Below are 18,468 nucleotides of genomic sequence, written 5' to 3'. Positions count from 1 at the left end.
TGGGTTCAAATCTATGCTCTCTATTATATAGCTAAACAGAGACAAATTAATGAGCTCAGTTTCCTCAGTGGCATTTAAATAGGTAATAAAACCACCACACATTAATATTGAAACATTTTAAATTATATATTCATGTAGATATGTGTATACATTTATGTGCAGTTATATATATACATACATATGTGCATATATGTTTATAATATTGTATATATGTACATATGTATGTGAATATATTTGTATATTTCTATTTGTATATTTAATAACTGGAATATATATAAATTATCTACCCTTCGGAGATAGTGATAAGTATATAGAAATGTAGGGTATTACAGAGAACAGATGAGAGTCAATCTGAGCTGAGTGAAGGATGTATTTGGAAAAAAATACACGGATTGGATATGGCTAGGCTTTTTAGAAACAGGTGAGAACTTAAGAATAAAATGAAAAATAAAAACTATGGTAAAAAGGAATATGGTCATTCATGTAGGAAGCATAAAGAAAGACACAGAAGAGTGAAATTAGATTGTGTAAATGAGAAGGCACTTTTTCTTTATTGTTGATGATGATTAAGCAAGAAGGGAACAGGTTAGTTGAGGGTGTAAATGAGTGGCAGATTTTGTGTGTTATGGAAGAGACTTCGGACTTTATCTATTGGGACAATGTATTTATTAAATAATTAAATTATTCTTTAAAAGATACTTGTTATAGATAGGTAGATAATGGATTTGATAGGTTAATTTTAGAAATAGGAAGATGACTATTGCCATTTTTTACCACATATGGTGGAATTCTGAACAAAGTATATAATGTAGATAGAAAATATAGAAAGCATAAGAAATATTTATAAATTATCTTAAAATTTTAGAAAATGCATCTCTTAGTACATTTTAAAATCTCACATTCTTTTAATTTTATTAGATATTTCAAAGTAGATAGGACCAAACAAATTGAAACAATACTAATTTTAGAAGTATGACATGCAAATAGGTAGGTAGGTGGGAAGATAGATAGATATAGATGCACATGCACACATGAAGCATTCATTTGTATTATATGTGTGTGTGTCAATTTCCATCTGGACTAGATTGAATGCGCATGCTAGAACAAAAATTTATTTTCAAAGTTGAGCCTGAAGTGCAGAAAAATAATGAAAATGGGGAAATTTACATCAAAGTTATTCAGGTTAAAGAGACATTTTATTCAAAGTTATCGTTGGAACATAAGTATAGCTTCAGGTTTTAATTTATGTTTTGAAAAGTTCCAAGGCACCTTTAATTCTAAGCAGTATAAGCTGCTTTCAGGAGAAAACAGACAGAACTACTGTTACATAAGATAGAAAGCACATTAACGTTTTGATCTTGGTGTAGGGAGCAAAGTTTTAGCTCTAGGTGAAAAATGCATGCAGTTAATCGTGACTTCAGAGACATTTGAACAATAAGTACAATTTATGAGCTGGCACTATCCCCATAGTAACTATGTTTCCCTGACTCCTGTGACCATTTAAAAATATTTGCCATTCTATGATGTCTATATAAACTTAAAGGTGTGTAATTCTGAAGGGTAAAAATTTTCTGTATTTAAAACATTTTAGTGGAGAAAAAGTCCTTACGTCGTTTGATTGAATGACAGAAAAATTCAGTAGAAATGTTTATGATTTATGATAGAGAGCTAAGCCAAATCTACATTTTTATTCATCTAATAATTTATTATAAAACATTTCAAAGACACACAAGGAAAAATATTAACGGAATTCTATGGTGGTACAGTGGTTAGGACTCTGCGCTTCCACCGTAGGGGGCGTGGGTTTGATCCCTGGTCGGAACTAAGATCCTGCATGCCGCGCCACATGGCCAAAAAAACCAAAAAACAAACAAACAAAAAACGATATTAAAAAAATAAAAATGAACATTAGAAAAAGAAAAAAATTAAAAAGGGCATCTATAAATCCATTCCTTAGATATAGCCAGTTTCAATACTACATCATATTTATTTCATGTATTTTAATTATTAAAAAAAAACATAAACAAAGAAATAGGTGACAGAGATTAAGAAGTACAAACTTCTAGTTACAAAATAAATGAGTCATGGGTGTGAAATGTACAGTGTGGGGAATATAATCAAAAATAATGTAATATCTTTGTATGGTGACAGATGGTAACTAGACTTATCTTGTTGATCATTTTATAATATATAAAAATATTAAATCACTTTGTTGTGAACCAGGGACTAACATAGTGTTTTAGGTCAAGTATACATCAAAAACAAACAGATTCATAGTGAGCAGATTTGTGGCTACCAGAGGCAGGGGGTGGAGGGAGAGAGAATAAGATGAAGGCGGTCAAAAGGCACAAACTTACAGTTATAAGGCAAATAAGTACGAGGGATGCAATGTACAACCTGATAAAGATAACTAACACTGCTCTACATTATCTATGCACATTGTTAAGAGAGTAAATCCTAAGAGTTCTCATCACAAGGAAGAGTTTTTCCTTAATTTTGCATTCACATGAGATGATGAATATTCACTGACCTATTTTTCATTGTGGTAATCATTCCGTGATGTAAGTCAAACCATTATGCTGTACACCTTAAACTTATACAGTGCTGTATGTCAATCATATCTCAAGAAAACTGGAAGGAAAAAATAAATGTTAAAAAAAAAAACACCACATACACAGAGAAAGTGGAAGCACTCATGTCCCTGTTAACTATTTCCTTGTTATTTTCTATTTTCTTCAGGCTTATTTTGTTATTACTTTTATTTTTCACTTCTTGATTTGAAAACAATATGTTTTTACAATATTGTTTTCTTTTTAATATCTTTACTCAAAGCTATAAGATTTCATCTCAGCACTCAGAGGCCTTGACACAGCTTTTTACTGTTGTTATTAATACTTGTCATGTTTCACTTAAAGCCCTGAATAGAGTATAATAATGGAGTTGTATATTTATAACAGCCAGTAGACATTTGTATTATCTTTTAAGCAAAGTTTTATTAGTATATAGTATACCAGGAAAAAATTTTAAAAACCAAAATTGTACATCTCAATTTTTACATACTGAATAAATCCATAAAACCAGCACACAGATAAAGAGATAGAACATAAGCACACCCTTAAAGGCCCCGTTTGTTTCTCCTGGTTGCTCTTTGCTCCAGTATAACTACTGTCCTGATTCTTAATAATTTTCCTTGTAATTTAATTTTTGATAAAAGGAATTATATAATCTATATTCTTTTATGACTGGCTTCTTGCTTGTAATGCTGTGTTTTTCATACCTATCCACTTTGTTGTGTATGGATATAATTTGCTCATTTTAATTGCTGTATATTATTAAGTTGTATGAATATATCTCAGTCACATTTATCTAAATACTTATCAATGGACACGTGATTTTACTTCTACATTTTTTGGCTATTAGGATTAGTGCTACTATGAATATCTTCAACATGTGTTTTAGTGTGCTCATGAATGTATTTTCACCTTAAGGTGGAGATACTGTACCATTTTGTTTGCAGATGTTTGGTCTGGGTTAATTATTGCTAAATGGTTTTGTAAAGGATATATGTCAAGTTACCCTTCCATCAGCTGTGTATAAGAATTCTATTTTTACCATATTCTCGTCAACGTGTAGTATTGTCTGTATTTCTCACTTTAACCACTCTAATGGGCTGTAGTTATGCTGAATTGAGGTTTTAATTTATATTTCCATAATTATTAGTGAATTTAAACACATCTTTACATATTTACCTGCTATTTGGGGATACTTCATCAGGTAGAGCCTACCCAATTCTTACTTTCTTTCTTTTTTTTTTTTTAAGAAGATGTTGGGGGGAGGAGTTTATTAGTTAATTTATTTATTTTTGCTGTGTTGAGTCTTCATTTCTGTGTGAGGGCTTTCTCTAGTTGTAGCAAGCGGGGACCACTCTTCATCGCGGTACGTGGGCCTCTCACTATTGCAGCCTCTCTTGTTGCGGAGCACAGGCTCCAGACGCGCAGGCTCAGTAGTTGTGGCTCACGGGCCCAGTTGCTCCGCGGCATGTGGGATCCTCCCAGACCAGGGCTCGAACCCGTGTCCCTTGCATTGGCAGGTGGACTCTCAACCACTTCACCACCAGGGAAGCCCCTTACTTATTTTCTTACTTTTAATTTTAAAAGTATACAGGCCTTTTTTTGATATATATATATTATAATATTGTCTCTCACTCTGTGGTTTGCCTTTTCATTCTCTTATAGTTTCTTTTTGAATAAAAAACTTGTAATCTTGTCAAATTTATCAATATATTTTCTTTATGATTAGCACTTTTGTGTCCTGTTTAAAAAATCTTTGCTTACAAGTTAATAGAAATATTTTATTATTTTTAAGTAATTTGTTAACTTTCATAGTTTAATATACAGTTCATTAAGAATTAATATTTGTGTGTCAGGTAAAATAATATTTAATTTTTCCATATTCACAATTAGTTGACCCAACAGAATTTATTGTAGAGACCATCTTCTCCTCGCTACACTGAAATGTTATCAGTTAACTGTACATGTAGGTTGGTTTTGAGACTTTCTATTTTGTTCCAGTCTGCTGCCCTAGCATCTATACCACCCTCTCTTGGTTTCTGTAGATTTTTTGAGGGTTTTTCTTTTAGTAACTCTTCATAACTGGTAGATGAAATCATGCATCTTTATGCTCTTTCAAGATTGACTTTCCTATTTTAATCAGAGAGCGAGTGCGCACTCTTGGTATTTTGGCAGGGAATGCGTTAACAGGATTGACATCTTTAAAATGTGAAATGTTCCAAACAAGGAATATCCCTCCACTTATTTAGTTTTCTGTTAACTGTTCTCAAAAATGTTTTGTAGTTTTGGGGTGTTGGTTTTGTATGTAACCCTTAGTTTTACCCTGGGTATTTCTTACAGCAGGGTCTAATTTAGTCTGACGTAAGAATATTGATTCAATCTGACTAGAATTAACTCATATCAGTCCTTAGTATACTGTAGGATAAATTCTGCTGTCTTACTTTTCCAAAGCAGTGCTTTATCAAATAATACTTCAGTAAGCTGGTGGGCAATAGGTACCATAGCTTTCCTTTATTTCATTCTTAAAAGTCATCTAGTATTTCCAACTTCTTTTTTTTGGGGGGGGAGGGTAACTTCTGTGTTATTTTTTGACACATGGGGCTTATTTATTTTGTTGAGGTCTCCACTTTTTTTTTTTTTTTGGCCAGTGGCTACTAAAGTTAAGTTGAGTTTGGAAAACATGTTTTTTAAGTAAAATTTGCCAACACGAGCTAGAAAATATTTATATAAGTTTACAAATCCATTTTGTTAGTTAACACTTCAAGACAATAACATGCTAGTTCATCCTTAGTATATACAGATCACAAAAGTACACATAGATACATAATTTATATTTAGTCAATTTTATTATTTTATGGAAACATTTGAGATTATACATTATAAAATAATGGACAGGTTATATTGTAACTCTTTCATTGTCTAATTCTACATTCAAGCATATCATATAAAAGGAAATACAAGATAGTTATTATTGCAAAATGTAGCATTTTTTTCCAAATGCACACCTTCACATGCATAAAAAAACTTCAATTCTACTTAAGTTTGCTAGGTTCTAAAACACAATATATCTTCATAACAACTTGACATAGTTTTATCACAGGAAGACAGTTTTAATTTCAAGGAAGAATAATAAAGCTGGTCAAAGCTGCATTTTTGCTATATTAAAGAAATAATTAGTTTGCTTCTAGTAATACATGATATACCAATGAAATATTGATTTTAAAATTTTCAGAAAGAAAATGAAAAGAATATTAACCCTTATTTTATTATAGACTACCTTTAAGCCACACTACATAATCATGTTACTTCAGTCCATGAAATGCCAATTATAATATTTGAATAAACTTCTAGATTTTAAGCTGCAATCACATTTTCTGTTGGGATTTTCACATTCCATTGGTAGCAAGTTTACATCTGTTAAAATTACTTCAGTTTCAATATAATATTATGCACTTAAATATTCATACATTTTAAATCAAACATGAATATTTGCTTTCATAAAATGGCTTGAGACCTACTTGAAATACCTGTATATAAAAGGTCTGAAGTTTTGAGAAAATAATTGAAACATCCCAGACAAATGACATTTATTTTCAAAGCATGAATATTTAAAGTCTTTATAGTCTACAACTAAATGACTTTATATTCAAGAATAAACATAATTGTATATAATCAATAGAAAATTAAAAATTTGATACATTTATGTGTTCTGTTTTGAAGATTTTTCTCTAATTCAGTAGACACTTGGACTGGAATTGTAAGGGACTATTGAATCTCCACTTCTGTCTTCTGCATTAAGTACTTCTTAGCTAGTATTAGTCTTTTTCATGCGTGATTCAAAGTCAGAAATTGATTGTATACCTTTTAGGTTGCCTAATGGAGAGACCAAAATAATCAGTCACTCATAACCCAGTTAACCCTGGATAATCACCCAATATAGCTGTAGAAGCTAAAAATATTAACAATTTTTTTTTTTAAAAATGGAAAGTAGTTTCAGGATTAGAGGAATAAATCTTTCAAAGCAAAGAATCAAATTTATCTCATGTTCCTTTAGTGATACACTGATGCTGATGTATTTTAAAACTCTCAGCATGACTGTGAGGCCAATACCAGTGACAATTTTGTTTGCAGTGTAACCTCTATTTCTCCTAGAATTTTGGAGTTTTAATACCTATAATATTACTCCCGACTCTATCCATCTAGTGGTAAATTAAATGACAAATGAAAGAAATTTAATAACATCACCAGATATTCTCAGTAGTGAACTGTTTGCTTTCCTAAAACATGACATTCTGCATTCAAATAAAATGTAAGTTATGTAGTTGTTTTTACTAAATTAAAAGTTGAAATGATAAATATTATGAAATACTATTAAAACATTCTCATGCATCTATGAGAAAAAATTTTAGGAGTTTTAAAATTTACTGTATCCCTTCCAAACTCAAGATGCAAGTGGTAAATTTTCAGAGTAGGACATTTACTCTAACCATCTACAGTTAGTAAACTAGAACATCTGAAAAGACAAGAAAGTGTATTCTAAATACAACATTACCATATTCACATACGATACCTAATCAGAATAAGAAACCATAGTTTCTGTTTCAACTTTGATATGGCTTAATAATTCAAGTCTCAAGTTTAATGCTGAACATGGGACAGGGTTATATTTTCTGCATCTAAAAGAGAAGTTGATAGCTATTGAAGCCTACCTCAGCAAACAAACAAAAATCTCAAAACTCTCATCTTACACATAAAGGAACTAGAAAAGAAAACAAAGCTCATGGTTAGTAGAAGCAAGGAAATAACAAAGATCATAGTGGAAGTAAATGAAATACAGACTAAAAAAGCAATAGAAAATATCAATGAAACTGGGAGCTGGTTCTTTGAAAAGATAAACAAAATTGATAAACCTTAGCCAGACTCATGAAGAAAAAGAGAGAGTACCCAACTCAATAAAAACAGAAATGAAAGAGGAAAAGTTACAACTGACACCACAGAAATACAAAGGATCATATGAGATTACTACAAACTATTATATGCAAACAAATTGCACAACCTAGAGGAAATAGATAAATTCCTGGAAACATAATTTTCCAACACTGAATCAGGAAGAGATAGCAAATCTGACCAGACTGATCATTAGTAATGAAATTGAATCAGTAATCAAAATTCTCCCAACAGACAAAAGCCCAGGACAAGACAGCTTTATAGGGAAGTTCTAGCAAATATTTAAAGAATTAAAACCCATCCTTCTTAAACTATTCTGAAAATTGAAGAAGAAAAAGAACTTCCACATTTATTCCAGGAAGCCAGCATTACCCTGATATCAAAACCAGATAAAAACTCTGTGAAAAAATAAAATTACAGGCCAATAACCCTGATGAACATAAATGCAAAAATTATCAACAAAACATTAGAAAACCAAATTCAACGACACATTCAAAGGACCATATGCTGTGATCAAGAGGGATTTATTCCAGGGATTCAAGGACGGTTCAATATCCACAAATCAAACAGTGTGACACACTAATTTAAAAAAATACACAAAAATCATCATCATTTCAATAGATGTGGCAGAAACATTTGATGAAATTTAATATTTTCTTATGATAAAACTCTCAACAAAGTGGATATAGAGGGAACATACCTCAACAAAATAAAGTCCATACACACACACACAGACACAGACACACACACACACACACACATATATATATATATATATATGTATATAAATCAAGCCCACAGCTAACATAATAATCAATGGTGAAAAGCTAAAAACTTTTCCTCTAAGATCAAGAGTAACACAAGGATACCCACTATTGCCTCTTTTATTCAATGTAGTGTTAGAAGTCCTGGCCACAACAATCAGACAAGAAAAAGAGACAGCAAAGGAGAGGTTGTGTGGATTGGGCAAATAGGTGAAGGGGATTAAGAGCTAAAAACTACCAGTTATAAAATAAATAAGTCAGGTGGTGTAATGTACAGCATACAGAATATAGTTAATATTTAATAACTTGTATAGTGACATCATTACTAGACTTATGGTGAACAATGTGTAACACATGAATGTGAAATCACTATGTTGGACAGCTGAAACTAATAAGTCAACTATACTTCAACTGAAAAAAATCCCCTATTATGAAGGTGAGAGGAATCCATATCAGCTCTCTATAAATGCTAGGGCCGTGTGGATGCCCATCAACACATGTGGATGTGCAAGAACCATGAATAAAATTCAGTGACAGAGCATTTTTCTTCAGGACAAAACAGACCACTAACTGTAAATATGTATTATCAGAAGTTACACCTGCATTTATCTCAGACCTAGACTTTCCAAGGAATATAATTTCTTGAGGCCTTTTTGAAAGTTTTAATGGACTTAGTAGGAATGGTAAAGAATAAATATTTCTTGCTAGGATACAAACAGTCTGCCTGGGTTTGAATGAAATATAATCATAGAAGCTGAGTCTTACTGCTTAAAAAATTCACTCAAAAATTATAACCCTAAATTAAGTTATTAATCTATACGTTGGGTATTACACTGTACCCAACTACTCTATGGCTGAAGGTCTGTAACAGTGACCCATGACGGGCCTATATGTGACGAGCATTTCCACAGTCTCCATTAGCTCAGAGGGATATGTTGCAATGCCTGCCTGCATTTGGTCAACTTTTTTAGCAGCAACTTGATTTTTTGTTGGAAAAGTGCATCTCCATATGTACCATCTCCTCCCTCTCAGGAAGAAGATGGCATCATCTTTAGATAAGTGCATGGTTATGGATATTGGTGATTGAAGGGAAGAAGGAAGCAATGATGATCACCCATGATGTTAAGGTAGGTGGGTATCTATTACCTCAAAATTTCAAATTTTATTTTAGTTTATGCCTCAGATAAAAGAAGTATGTTATATACTTCTCTCTGAATTATGAAAAATGAAGGCAGTATCAAAGCATACAGTCATTAACATTTTTCTCTATGTGGATTCACAATTACAAATTGACACCATTTTTTAAAATGCCTTTGAAGAAACTATCTTCTATTAAAGCATGTTACTCATCTAATCAGCTTAACTATGAAATCAAGATATCAACATAACTTAATAATAATTACTTAAATCATTTTTTATCAATTAAAATTCATATATACGGCAATTCAGATTTTTTTGGAAAGCCAAGTATGCTATTTATTTTTGTTACATTATTTTAGAACTCTGAAAATCAGCTTAAGTAAGGAGAGATAGGCACACAGAAACATTTGTACAACTATAAACATGAAGATTTAAATTGACTTTCCAAATTTATGAAACACTCTCTGTGTACCCATATGAAGACCATTGTGCTGTGTTTAAATTACACTGTATTTCTCATCGTGTAAAACTGCTGCATGTAAATACAGAAAGACAATTTGAAGATTTTTAATTTTTTAATTGATTGCATAATGACTCATAGTTTATTATTAGTAAAATATAAATAAAAATGACCTACAATTATTTTACTTTTAAATCAAATCCCCGGATGATCTTATCTCTTTTACATTATATACTGATTACTCTCAAATGAAAACAGCTATTTGATTCCTAATCTTTATTGTGTATAGCTTTGTCAGTTTTGGAGAATATCTTGGATCAAACTGTAGAGCAAAATTATATCTTGCTAAAGATGCATTTTTTTGCTGTAGGTAATACCTCCCAAATATTATTGATATGAATTCTCTTAAATAAGTTAAGAATACCTTAAATACTATGAATTTCATGTACAAAGACTGAAAAGAAAAACACTCCATGTACTCTGCAATACTTTAGTCTCTCCCCTTTAACATAATAGAAAATAATTAATGAAGTTATATTCAAGTTTCTGTTTAGTTACTTTTGAAATCCATTATTGTATACGCAGCTAAGTTAAAGGTTCAGATGCATTATATGTTGAGAAAAACTGAATATACATAAGTATTCTGTCTAATATTTCCATATCCAAATGTTATGTTGAAAACTTAAAAAAATTTTATTCACATGCTATTATTTGCTGAAATTTTAGAATATGGTATTTTGGTCATTAATGAGTTTTTATGCAAATGCAGTTTTATTCAAAGTAGGCAGTGCCTTTGTGATCTTGAAGTGAAGCCCTTTCCTAAGAGTGTGCAGTGGGAAAAGCCACCAAACACATTAAGGAGAAATTGAAGAAGTGTAACTTAATTTATCACCTGCTCATCATTAGCTAGAAAATATATTTTCTAAATTACATAAAGACTGAAAATGTGTTTTGAATTATTTGAGCTTTGATCTCATTCTTAATTAAAATAATTCTAATTATTTAATGTAATTCTAAATCACAGATTGTATCAAAGAAATGTAATTCCATGGATAGGGAGCCTTCGATGATGATTGGGGTCTTTGTGGTCCTGAGCCCCAAATGTTCACATGTTCAGCAGTTGTTATTGTCATTCCCTCTGCCAGACACAGAGGTGATTAACATGATACAGTAACTAGTAGACATGGCTCCCATTTAAAGAACTTATTGAAGGAGGTAGATTGATGGATGATAGTTAAAAGCTAGGAGAAAATAAACAAATAGATCAGTCAAATTGCATGTGCAATGGTAAAGATGTCCTTTAGTTTTATTTAAGGACAAAAGGTTTTTGGAGGAGGTAATGCTTTGGGGAAAAAGGTATAATTCTTGCTGTGTTCTAGAAACTCTATGTGTGAAGGATAGAATTTGAATACAAAATTACAGTAATCTGATGAGTCGGAAATATATCACATATATTCAGAAAAGAGGATAACTTAAAACTAAAATAAGATAGTAAGAGAGGAAAGAAAACTTTAAGAAAAATTTGTGTAGTAACATTGGAAGAACATGTTGGTGATTGTGTGGATGAGGTTTGTAATAAAGAGTTAAACTCTATTTTGATACTTGACTGCAAATAGCTTTTAAGCCTCACACTGCCTCTTTCTGTGCCTCTCACCTGGGCATTAGGATAAGGAAGCCCAGGTGTTTCCCCTTTAGCACGTGTAGGCGATTCAAACCGCCCAATCGCCTGCCTTCTGCTGGGAATCCTCACCCAGGCCCGCCCCCTGACTACAATAAAAGCCTCAACCCAGTCTGCTTTCCTTCTCTCATGCCGTTTTGGATTTGCTCGTGACAGCTCTGCTCGTCCTGGAGAGCTCAGTTATGTAAGTCATAAATCTTTTCATACCTTGTTGGCTTATGTGTGTCATCATCTGTCACCACATTCAAACCAAGTTTTGGGTGGAGCTTCTTCCTGTTTTTACAAAGTGGCCTGGGTACAACAACGTTGAAAGGAGTTTAATGGAGTAGGACTTCCAGATTTTTACTGTAGGTAGGTTACTAGACATTGATTCTTTTTTTTTTTCTTTTATTCTCAAAAAAAAAAAAAACCACACACACACACACAAAAAAACCCAGAAGGGCTGGGGGCTTCCCTGGTGGCGCAGTGGTTGAGAGTCCGTCTGCCGATGCAGGGGACGCGGGTTCATGCCCGGGTTCATGCCTGGGTTCGTTCCTGGGTTCGTTCCCTGGTCCAGAAAGATCCCACATGCCGCAGAGCGGCTGGGCCCGTGAGCCATGGCCGCTGAGCCTGTGCTCCGCAACGGGAGAGGCCATGACAGTGAGAGGCCCGCGTACAGAAAAAAAAAAAAAAAAAAAAACAAACAGAAGGGCTGGATCATAATGAAGTTCATTAGGGGTCATGATTTTTCACTTTTATGTTTATTGAATTTAAGGTGCCTGTTGAGATGTTTAGTTGTCTAGCACATTTTTGGCTTAGGAAATCAAAAGAGAATATAGAAATCAGAGTCCTTTTAATATAAGGAATAGTTGAAAGCATGCGAAATGAAAATGCCATTTAGTGATAGGTTAAAAGATATAGCAACAGATGAATTATCTCATATATATAGCACTTTTCATGCCTTTTAAGTTTTAAGACTTCAGAACTAAATTAGCAGCTTCTAGTAGTTTCGGCAGCTGACTTCTACCACATACGTGCTAATTATAAGTACTCTTTTTCATTTAAAGTGTCTTAATAGCATGGATTTATGCACAGCTAGATATTAGTTTCCTCACAAATTCGTATAAAGATGCACCCATTGTTGACATACACTAAGGAAAAAAAGATCATTGGGGACTGTTTCCTGATTCATGCCTTCTGGGCTCTTATTTCACCAAACCATATTAAACGGTAGAAAAAACACAAAATCTTAAAAATCTCAGGTAAAATTTGTTTCCAGACATGGCTGTGCTGTGTAAGACTAAATACATTTAGAATAGATAGCCTTCCTCAATGTTTAGTAAACCTCTGCTCAGCTGATTTGATTCTCCTTTAATTGTTTTGGTCACTGATTTCAGTAACAATTATTTCAGCTGTTCTATATCAGAGCACATCATCTTTTAGACATTATTATAGTCTATCTGAGTAACCCAAAATTCTGTGCTCTAATTACGTTATTCAGATGGATACATAATTAAATTTCTTTGGGCCATAAGCTCATTTCTGTCAACCAGGGAAGCACAACCAGCAATCTAAAGTTAACTTTTAATTTTATTACTTAGTATGAACGTTTCTAAAGAACACGAAAATGTAAAATTAGTTTACTCTGGGGAGAAACATAAAACTTTATCTTTAAACTTAATTCCTGTCAATTATCATAAAACAGTTAGATTTATTAAACTTCTTTTATAATTAAATGACTATCACTTTGCCTGTACTTAACATGTTAACATTCATATTTCTCTACTTCTTGTATGAAATTGTCTTGAAATTCAGAAATTATACTCCCTATTCTTTCTTCCTTCTTAAACTCACTTTCTTAATTTTTATAAACCCACCACCACTATTTTTTTTAATCTGAAATATTTAGGATCAAATTTTTACAAATAAAATTGTGTATAAAAATTAAGCCAGCTGATGAGAACACAATCCTTCACTATTTTTCATCTTGAGTTGCATAATCTTTGTGACACTAAAACAATCCATATCTAAGCCATTACTCACTTTGGTATATGAGATTAAAGGTACTTGAGTTCAGTTACTAAGACCATGTTATCTGTTAACTCAGAATACGTGAACAGAGTTAGTGTATCGGTTGCTGTCCCAGGGAAGCTGGCACGTGTATTCTGTCTGAATTGGATTTTAAAAAAACAACAACTCTAGGAAACGTATAATATTTTAACTAAAATCATCTGGCAATATATTCAGGAAAAAACATCATAAGAAAAACACAACTTAAATATATTTGCTTTCTTCTAGTTAATTAGATTCTCCTCAATGCAGACTTGCTGAGAGTGTTGTTCTCCTGTATTTCAAAAGGGTTCCTTTCCCCCTCTCCCTGCTGGAGGCATAAGGTGATTTTAATCTAACATTTACTGTGAGAACATGGTGGCAGGCACTCCTGGAGATAAACCTCAAAAACTAGTGCAGGCTCCCCTGTGACTGGGTGCCCTTGGGGTTTTAAACTGAATTGTCCACACTGAGCTACCAGCATTTTGTCAGTTATAGTTCAGGTTTTCCTACCCTGGCACTGGTTACCTCCATGAGCTCCACCAAGCTCTCAGGAAATAACAGAAAATAACCCCTCATGCTTTCAGCAGGGGGCGAAAAAAGAGACCCTTTTGGAAATATACCAGAACACTCTGTTCTCTTTAACAAGGCCTGACCTCAGGAGAAACTAACCAGAGCCTAACTTTTTGGGTTTTATCAGAGTCTAATGGAACTGGGGGAAGGAATATCCCTAACTCCAGCCCACTGTAGCTATACCATCCCACCTGAGGGAGGAGGGGAAAAAATGAGAAACACCTGTGGAGCTTTCAGACCAGAGGCATAGACTCGCTGACAGACTGAGACCTAGTCATAGAACTATAGTATGCTTCCCCTCCCCCAACACCTCGCCACCCCATTACTAAAGACCTATTTACCACAGTTCCTTTTACCTAGTAGATCATGTCTGGCTATCAAGAAGTAATTATAAGGCATACTGAAAGGCAAAAAAAAATACCGCCCCCTCCAAAACAAAGTTTGAAAAAGCTTGAAGAGATAGAGCATCAGAACCAGACCTGGTAGGGATGTTAAAATTATCAATATAGGGCATTTAAAACTACTATGGTTAATTTGCTCTATGATAGAGGGCTCTAATGGATAAAGTACATAGCATGCAAAAACAAAAGGGCAGTATAAACAGAGATGGAAATCCTTAAGAAAAAATTACTAGAAGCAAAACACTGTAACAGCAATGAAGAATTACTTTGGTTTTAATAACACACTAGACATAACTGATGAAAGGAGCTCTGAATTTGAAGATATATCATTAGAGACCTTCTATACTGAAAAGCAAAGACAACAAATCCCAAAAATAAGGAACAGAATATCCCAGGACTATGAGTAAATTGTAACATATATGTAATGGAAATACCAGAAGGAAAAGAGAAACAGAAGAAATATTTGAAACAATAACTGATAATTTTCCCTAATTTAATGTCAGATACCAAACTACAGGTCCAGGAGGATCAAAGAAAACCAAGCCATATAAATGCCAACAAGTCTACACCTAGGCATATCACTTTTTAACTACTGAAAATCAAAAATAAAATACTGGAGAAAATAAAAAGCCAGGATTTGGTGCAGGGGGAATACTTTACCTATACAGAAACAGAAATGAGAATTAAAGTCTGACTTCTCTTTGGAAACGATAAAAGCAAGAGAGTGGAATGAACTATTTTAAATGGTCAGAGAAAGACCATCAACCTATCTGTACCCTGGAAATTATCTTTCAAAAATGAGGGGAAGGAGAGTCTTTCAGACAAACAAAAATAGAGGGAATTTGTCGTCAATAGACCTGCCTTGCAAGAAATGTTAAAAACAGTCCTTTAAAGAGAAGGGTAATAATATAGGTCAGAAACTTAGATCTATAATAAGGGAAGAACATCAGAGAAGGAATAAGTGAAAGTAAAATACACTTATTTTTATTATTGATCAAACATGTAAGTTCAAAATAATAGCAATGTACTTGATTATATATGTTTATGTATACATCTTATATGTGTATATATGCTTGGGTATGAATATATAAGTGAATTGAATGACAGCAGTGTTACAAGAGATGGGAGGAAGGAATTAAGGGGTTTTTTTTGGTGGTGTTACTTTAAGGTACTCGTCACTGCTCCTGAAATAGTGTAGTGTTTTCTGGAAGTGGACTAGGATTGGCTGTAAATGTGTATTTTCAAACTCTAGGGCAACCATTTAAAAAGTAAATATATGTGTATGTGTGCGTATGTGTGTGTATGTATATACAATATACTTAAAAGAGAGAATATGGGATCATATATATCCCTTTAAAAACACTAAAGGTAAAAAGAGTGGAAGAAAAAAATAGAAACAAAGATAGAAAACAGTAATGGATATGTGACATAGTATTCTAGCTGTACCAATAATGATTTTGAACATCAGTGTTCTAAATGTACTAGTTAAAAACAGGGATCGTCAGAGTGAGTAAGCAAGACCCAAGTATATGCTGCTTACAAGAAACCCATTTTATACACACAGAATGCAAAGACAGACACATGCAGAGAGACAGACACACACAGAGACATGCAGAGACACAGAGACAGACACAGGTAGAGACACTGACACACAGAGACACACACAGACCCAGAGACAGACAGACACAGGAACACAGAGAGACAGAGACACACACACACAGAGACACAGAGAGAGAGACACAGAGACACACACACAGGCATGCACACACACAGAGGCATACACCCACACCCCCAGGGACATACCCCCTCCCCCAGGGACACAGAGGCACCCCCCAGACACCCCCAGAGACACATCTCCCCAGACACCCCCAGAGACACATTCCCTCCCAGACATCTCCACAGACACCCACAGGGACACAGACACACTCTCCCAGGCACCCCAGGGGCGCAGAGACACACACTCCCAGGTACCCACAAGAGGCACAGAGACACACCCACAGACACCCACACAGATTACAGTTAAATGGATTGTGAAATATACCATGATAAGTGTAATTATAAATTGCAAGAGTAGCTATATTAATTTCAGACAGAGCCAGTTTACAATAAGGAAAGTTGTCAGCAATAAAGAAGGGCATTACATAATGATAAATGGGCCAGTTCTCCAAGAAGACATCACAGTCCTTAATATGTATGCAACAAATAACAGTGTCAAACTATGTGAGGGAAAAACTAATAGAGCTGCAAGAAGAAATAGATGAATCCACTATCCTTTTGGATATTTCAACACCTTCTATCCAAAATGAACATACCCGGCAGGCAGAAAGTCAGTGGGACTTGACTTTTATTATCCAAAATATACAAAGAACTCTTAACAGCAATAGGAAAACAAGCAACCTAACAAAAATATAGGCCAAAGACTTCACTAAAGAGACATAGAGACGTACCACTGTGGTGTGGGATGTTGATAATGAGGGTGGCTCTATTTGTGTGGGGTTTGGGTCTATATGGGAAAATCTCTGTACCTTCCTCTCAACTTTGCTGTGGACATAAAACTGGCCTAAAAATAGTCTTAATATTTAGAAGAAAAAAAATTTTAAATGCCTACTCATAGTATTTTAAACCAACTTAATTTTTTGTGGAATCAAAGTAAACACACCAAAGTAGGATATGCCACTCAAGAAATAGCTGATAAAATTATGGCTTAGACAAAAACTGCCATTTCAGAGTAGCAAGAATTTTTTTCCCCCAAATATTGGTCTTTGATGTTATTTGAAGAAACTTTGAGACAGGCTGTTCCTATGTTTTGGGGGGAAAAGTCATGAGAATTTATCCCTTTTGTTAGGCATTGTAAGCCTGATACCTTTGATAATTGGGCTGCCAAGAGCTACATTGTACAGTGGGACAGTGAGAAAGGTCATTCATGAGAGAGAAGCATCTTGCCAGACAGTGTCACCATGAAGGGACTGTTTCATTGCTGAGTGGGACCTACTGCTTCCTTGTTGAGTGGTACAAGAGGGGTTAACTTTTTTTCCTCAAGATATATAAGTTCAGTTTTAGTGCTGCCTTAATAGCACCAACACCAAGATTCAGAGTTGGCAGTGGAAATGTTTTATATTAAATAATATAATATATATCCAGTAGAAGTCTCTACTGGATAAGGATCAGAAGTAAATACTGATCTTACTCAGGGTATGAAAAAGTTGTTGCAGATACTTGGGCCAACTCAGTGAACTATGTAGCTGATGAGCAGCCTTGAACTTTATGAGTAAAGGGAAGTAGAGGGAGTGAAGTTCAGAATCAAACTTACTAAAAGAGAATATTTGAGGGCCAGGAATTTATATTGTGAGACAACCCATATTTTGAGTTAGTAGAGAGAGAATTTTCTTCTGTCTTCTGGAACTTTTATGTGTGGGGGACAAAAGAAAGACTAACTCTGGTGTGCAGCTGAGTACATAGTTGATTAGAATATTTACTAGGAATTTTACTACATTTGTATATGTATTTAGATAATTGTGCTGTAATCACACAATTGCATAGGTTTGAATGATCCCTAATCTTATTTTCATACATGTATAATTTTATAGAAACTTATATATCTATGATTAAAATGCTGACTTTCAAAAAAAATTATTGAACAAATATGGCAACTTTTAAATGGACTTTCTTGTGTAGGAAAGATAATTTGTGTGCTGATCCTTAAACCTGATACTTCATTAACATTTGAAGCTGAAGAAACGTTTGCATAAATTAATGGACATATAATAAAGCTAAAATAGGTTTTTAAAAATCACATGTTAAGTACAAAAGGGAATTTAGAAAATAAAGTGTTAACTGGATACCTTCTTGCTTTTTTGTAGCAATTGTACAGAGTTAATACATTATGTTCTATACATCAAGGAATGAA

At 33.7% G+C, this 18,468-nt stretch overlaps 1 long non-coding RNA gene across 1 annotated transcript in view; it reads left to right on the top strand.

Annotated features, from left to right (window-relative positions):
* Nucleotides 1-11,671, top strand: part of LOC309798621 — a 48,272-nt gene extending 36,601 nt beyond the window's left edge. The window contains exons 4-5 of the long non-coding RNA XR_014293217.1: nt 9,314-9,408; nt 11,547-11,671. This is a non-coding gene — a long non-coding RNA (uncharacterized lncRNA). The remainder of the gene's footprint in view (nt 1-9,313; nt 9,409-11,546) is intronic.
* The last annotated feature ends 6,797 nt before the right edge of the window (nt 11,672-18,468 follow it).

The sequence above is a fragment of the Mesoplodon mirus genome (genome assembly GCF_964341445.2).
Source record: "Mesoplodon mirus genome assembly, chromosome: 2".
Lineage (NCBI taxonomy): Eukaryota > Metazoa > Chordata > Mammalia > Artiodactyla > Ziphiidae > Mesoplodon > Mesoplodon mirus.
This window is presented reverse-complemented; position numbering and strand designations above follow the sequence as displayed.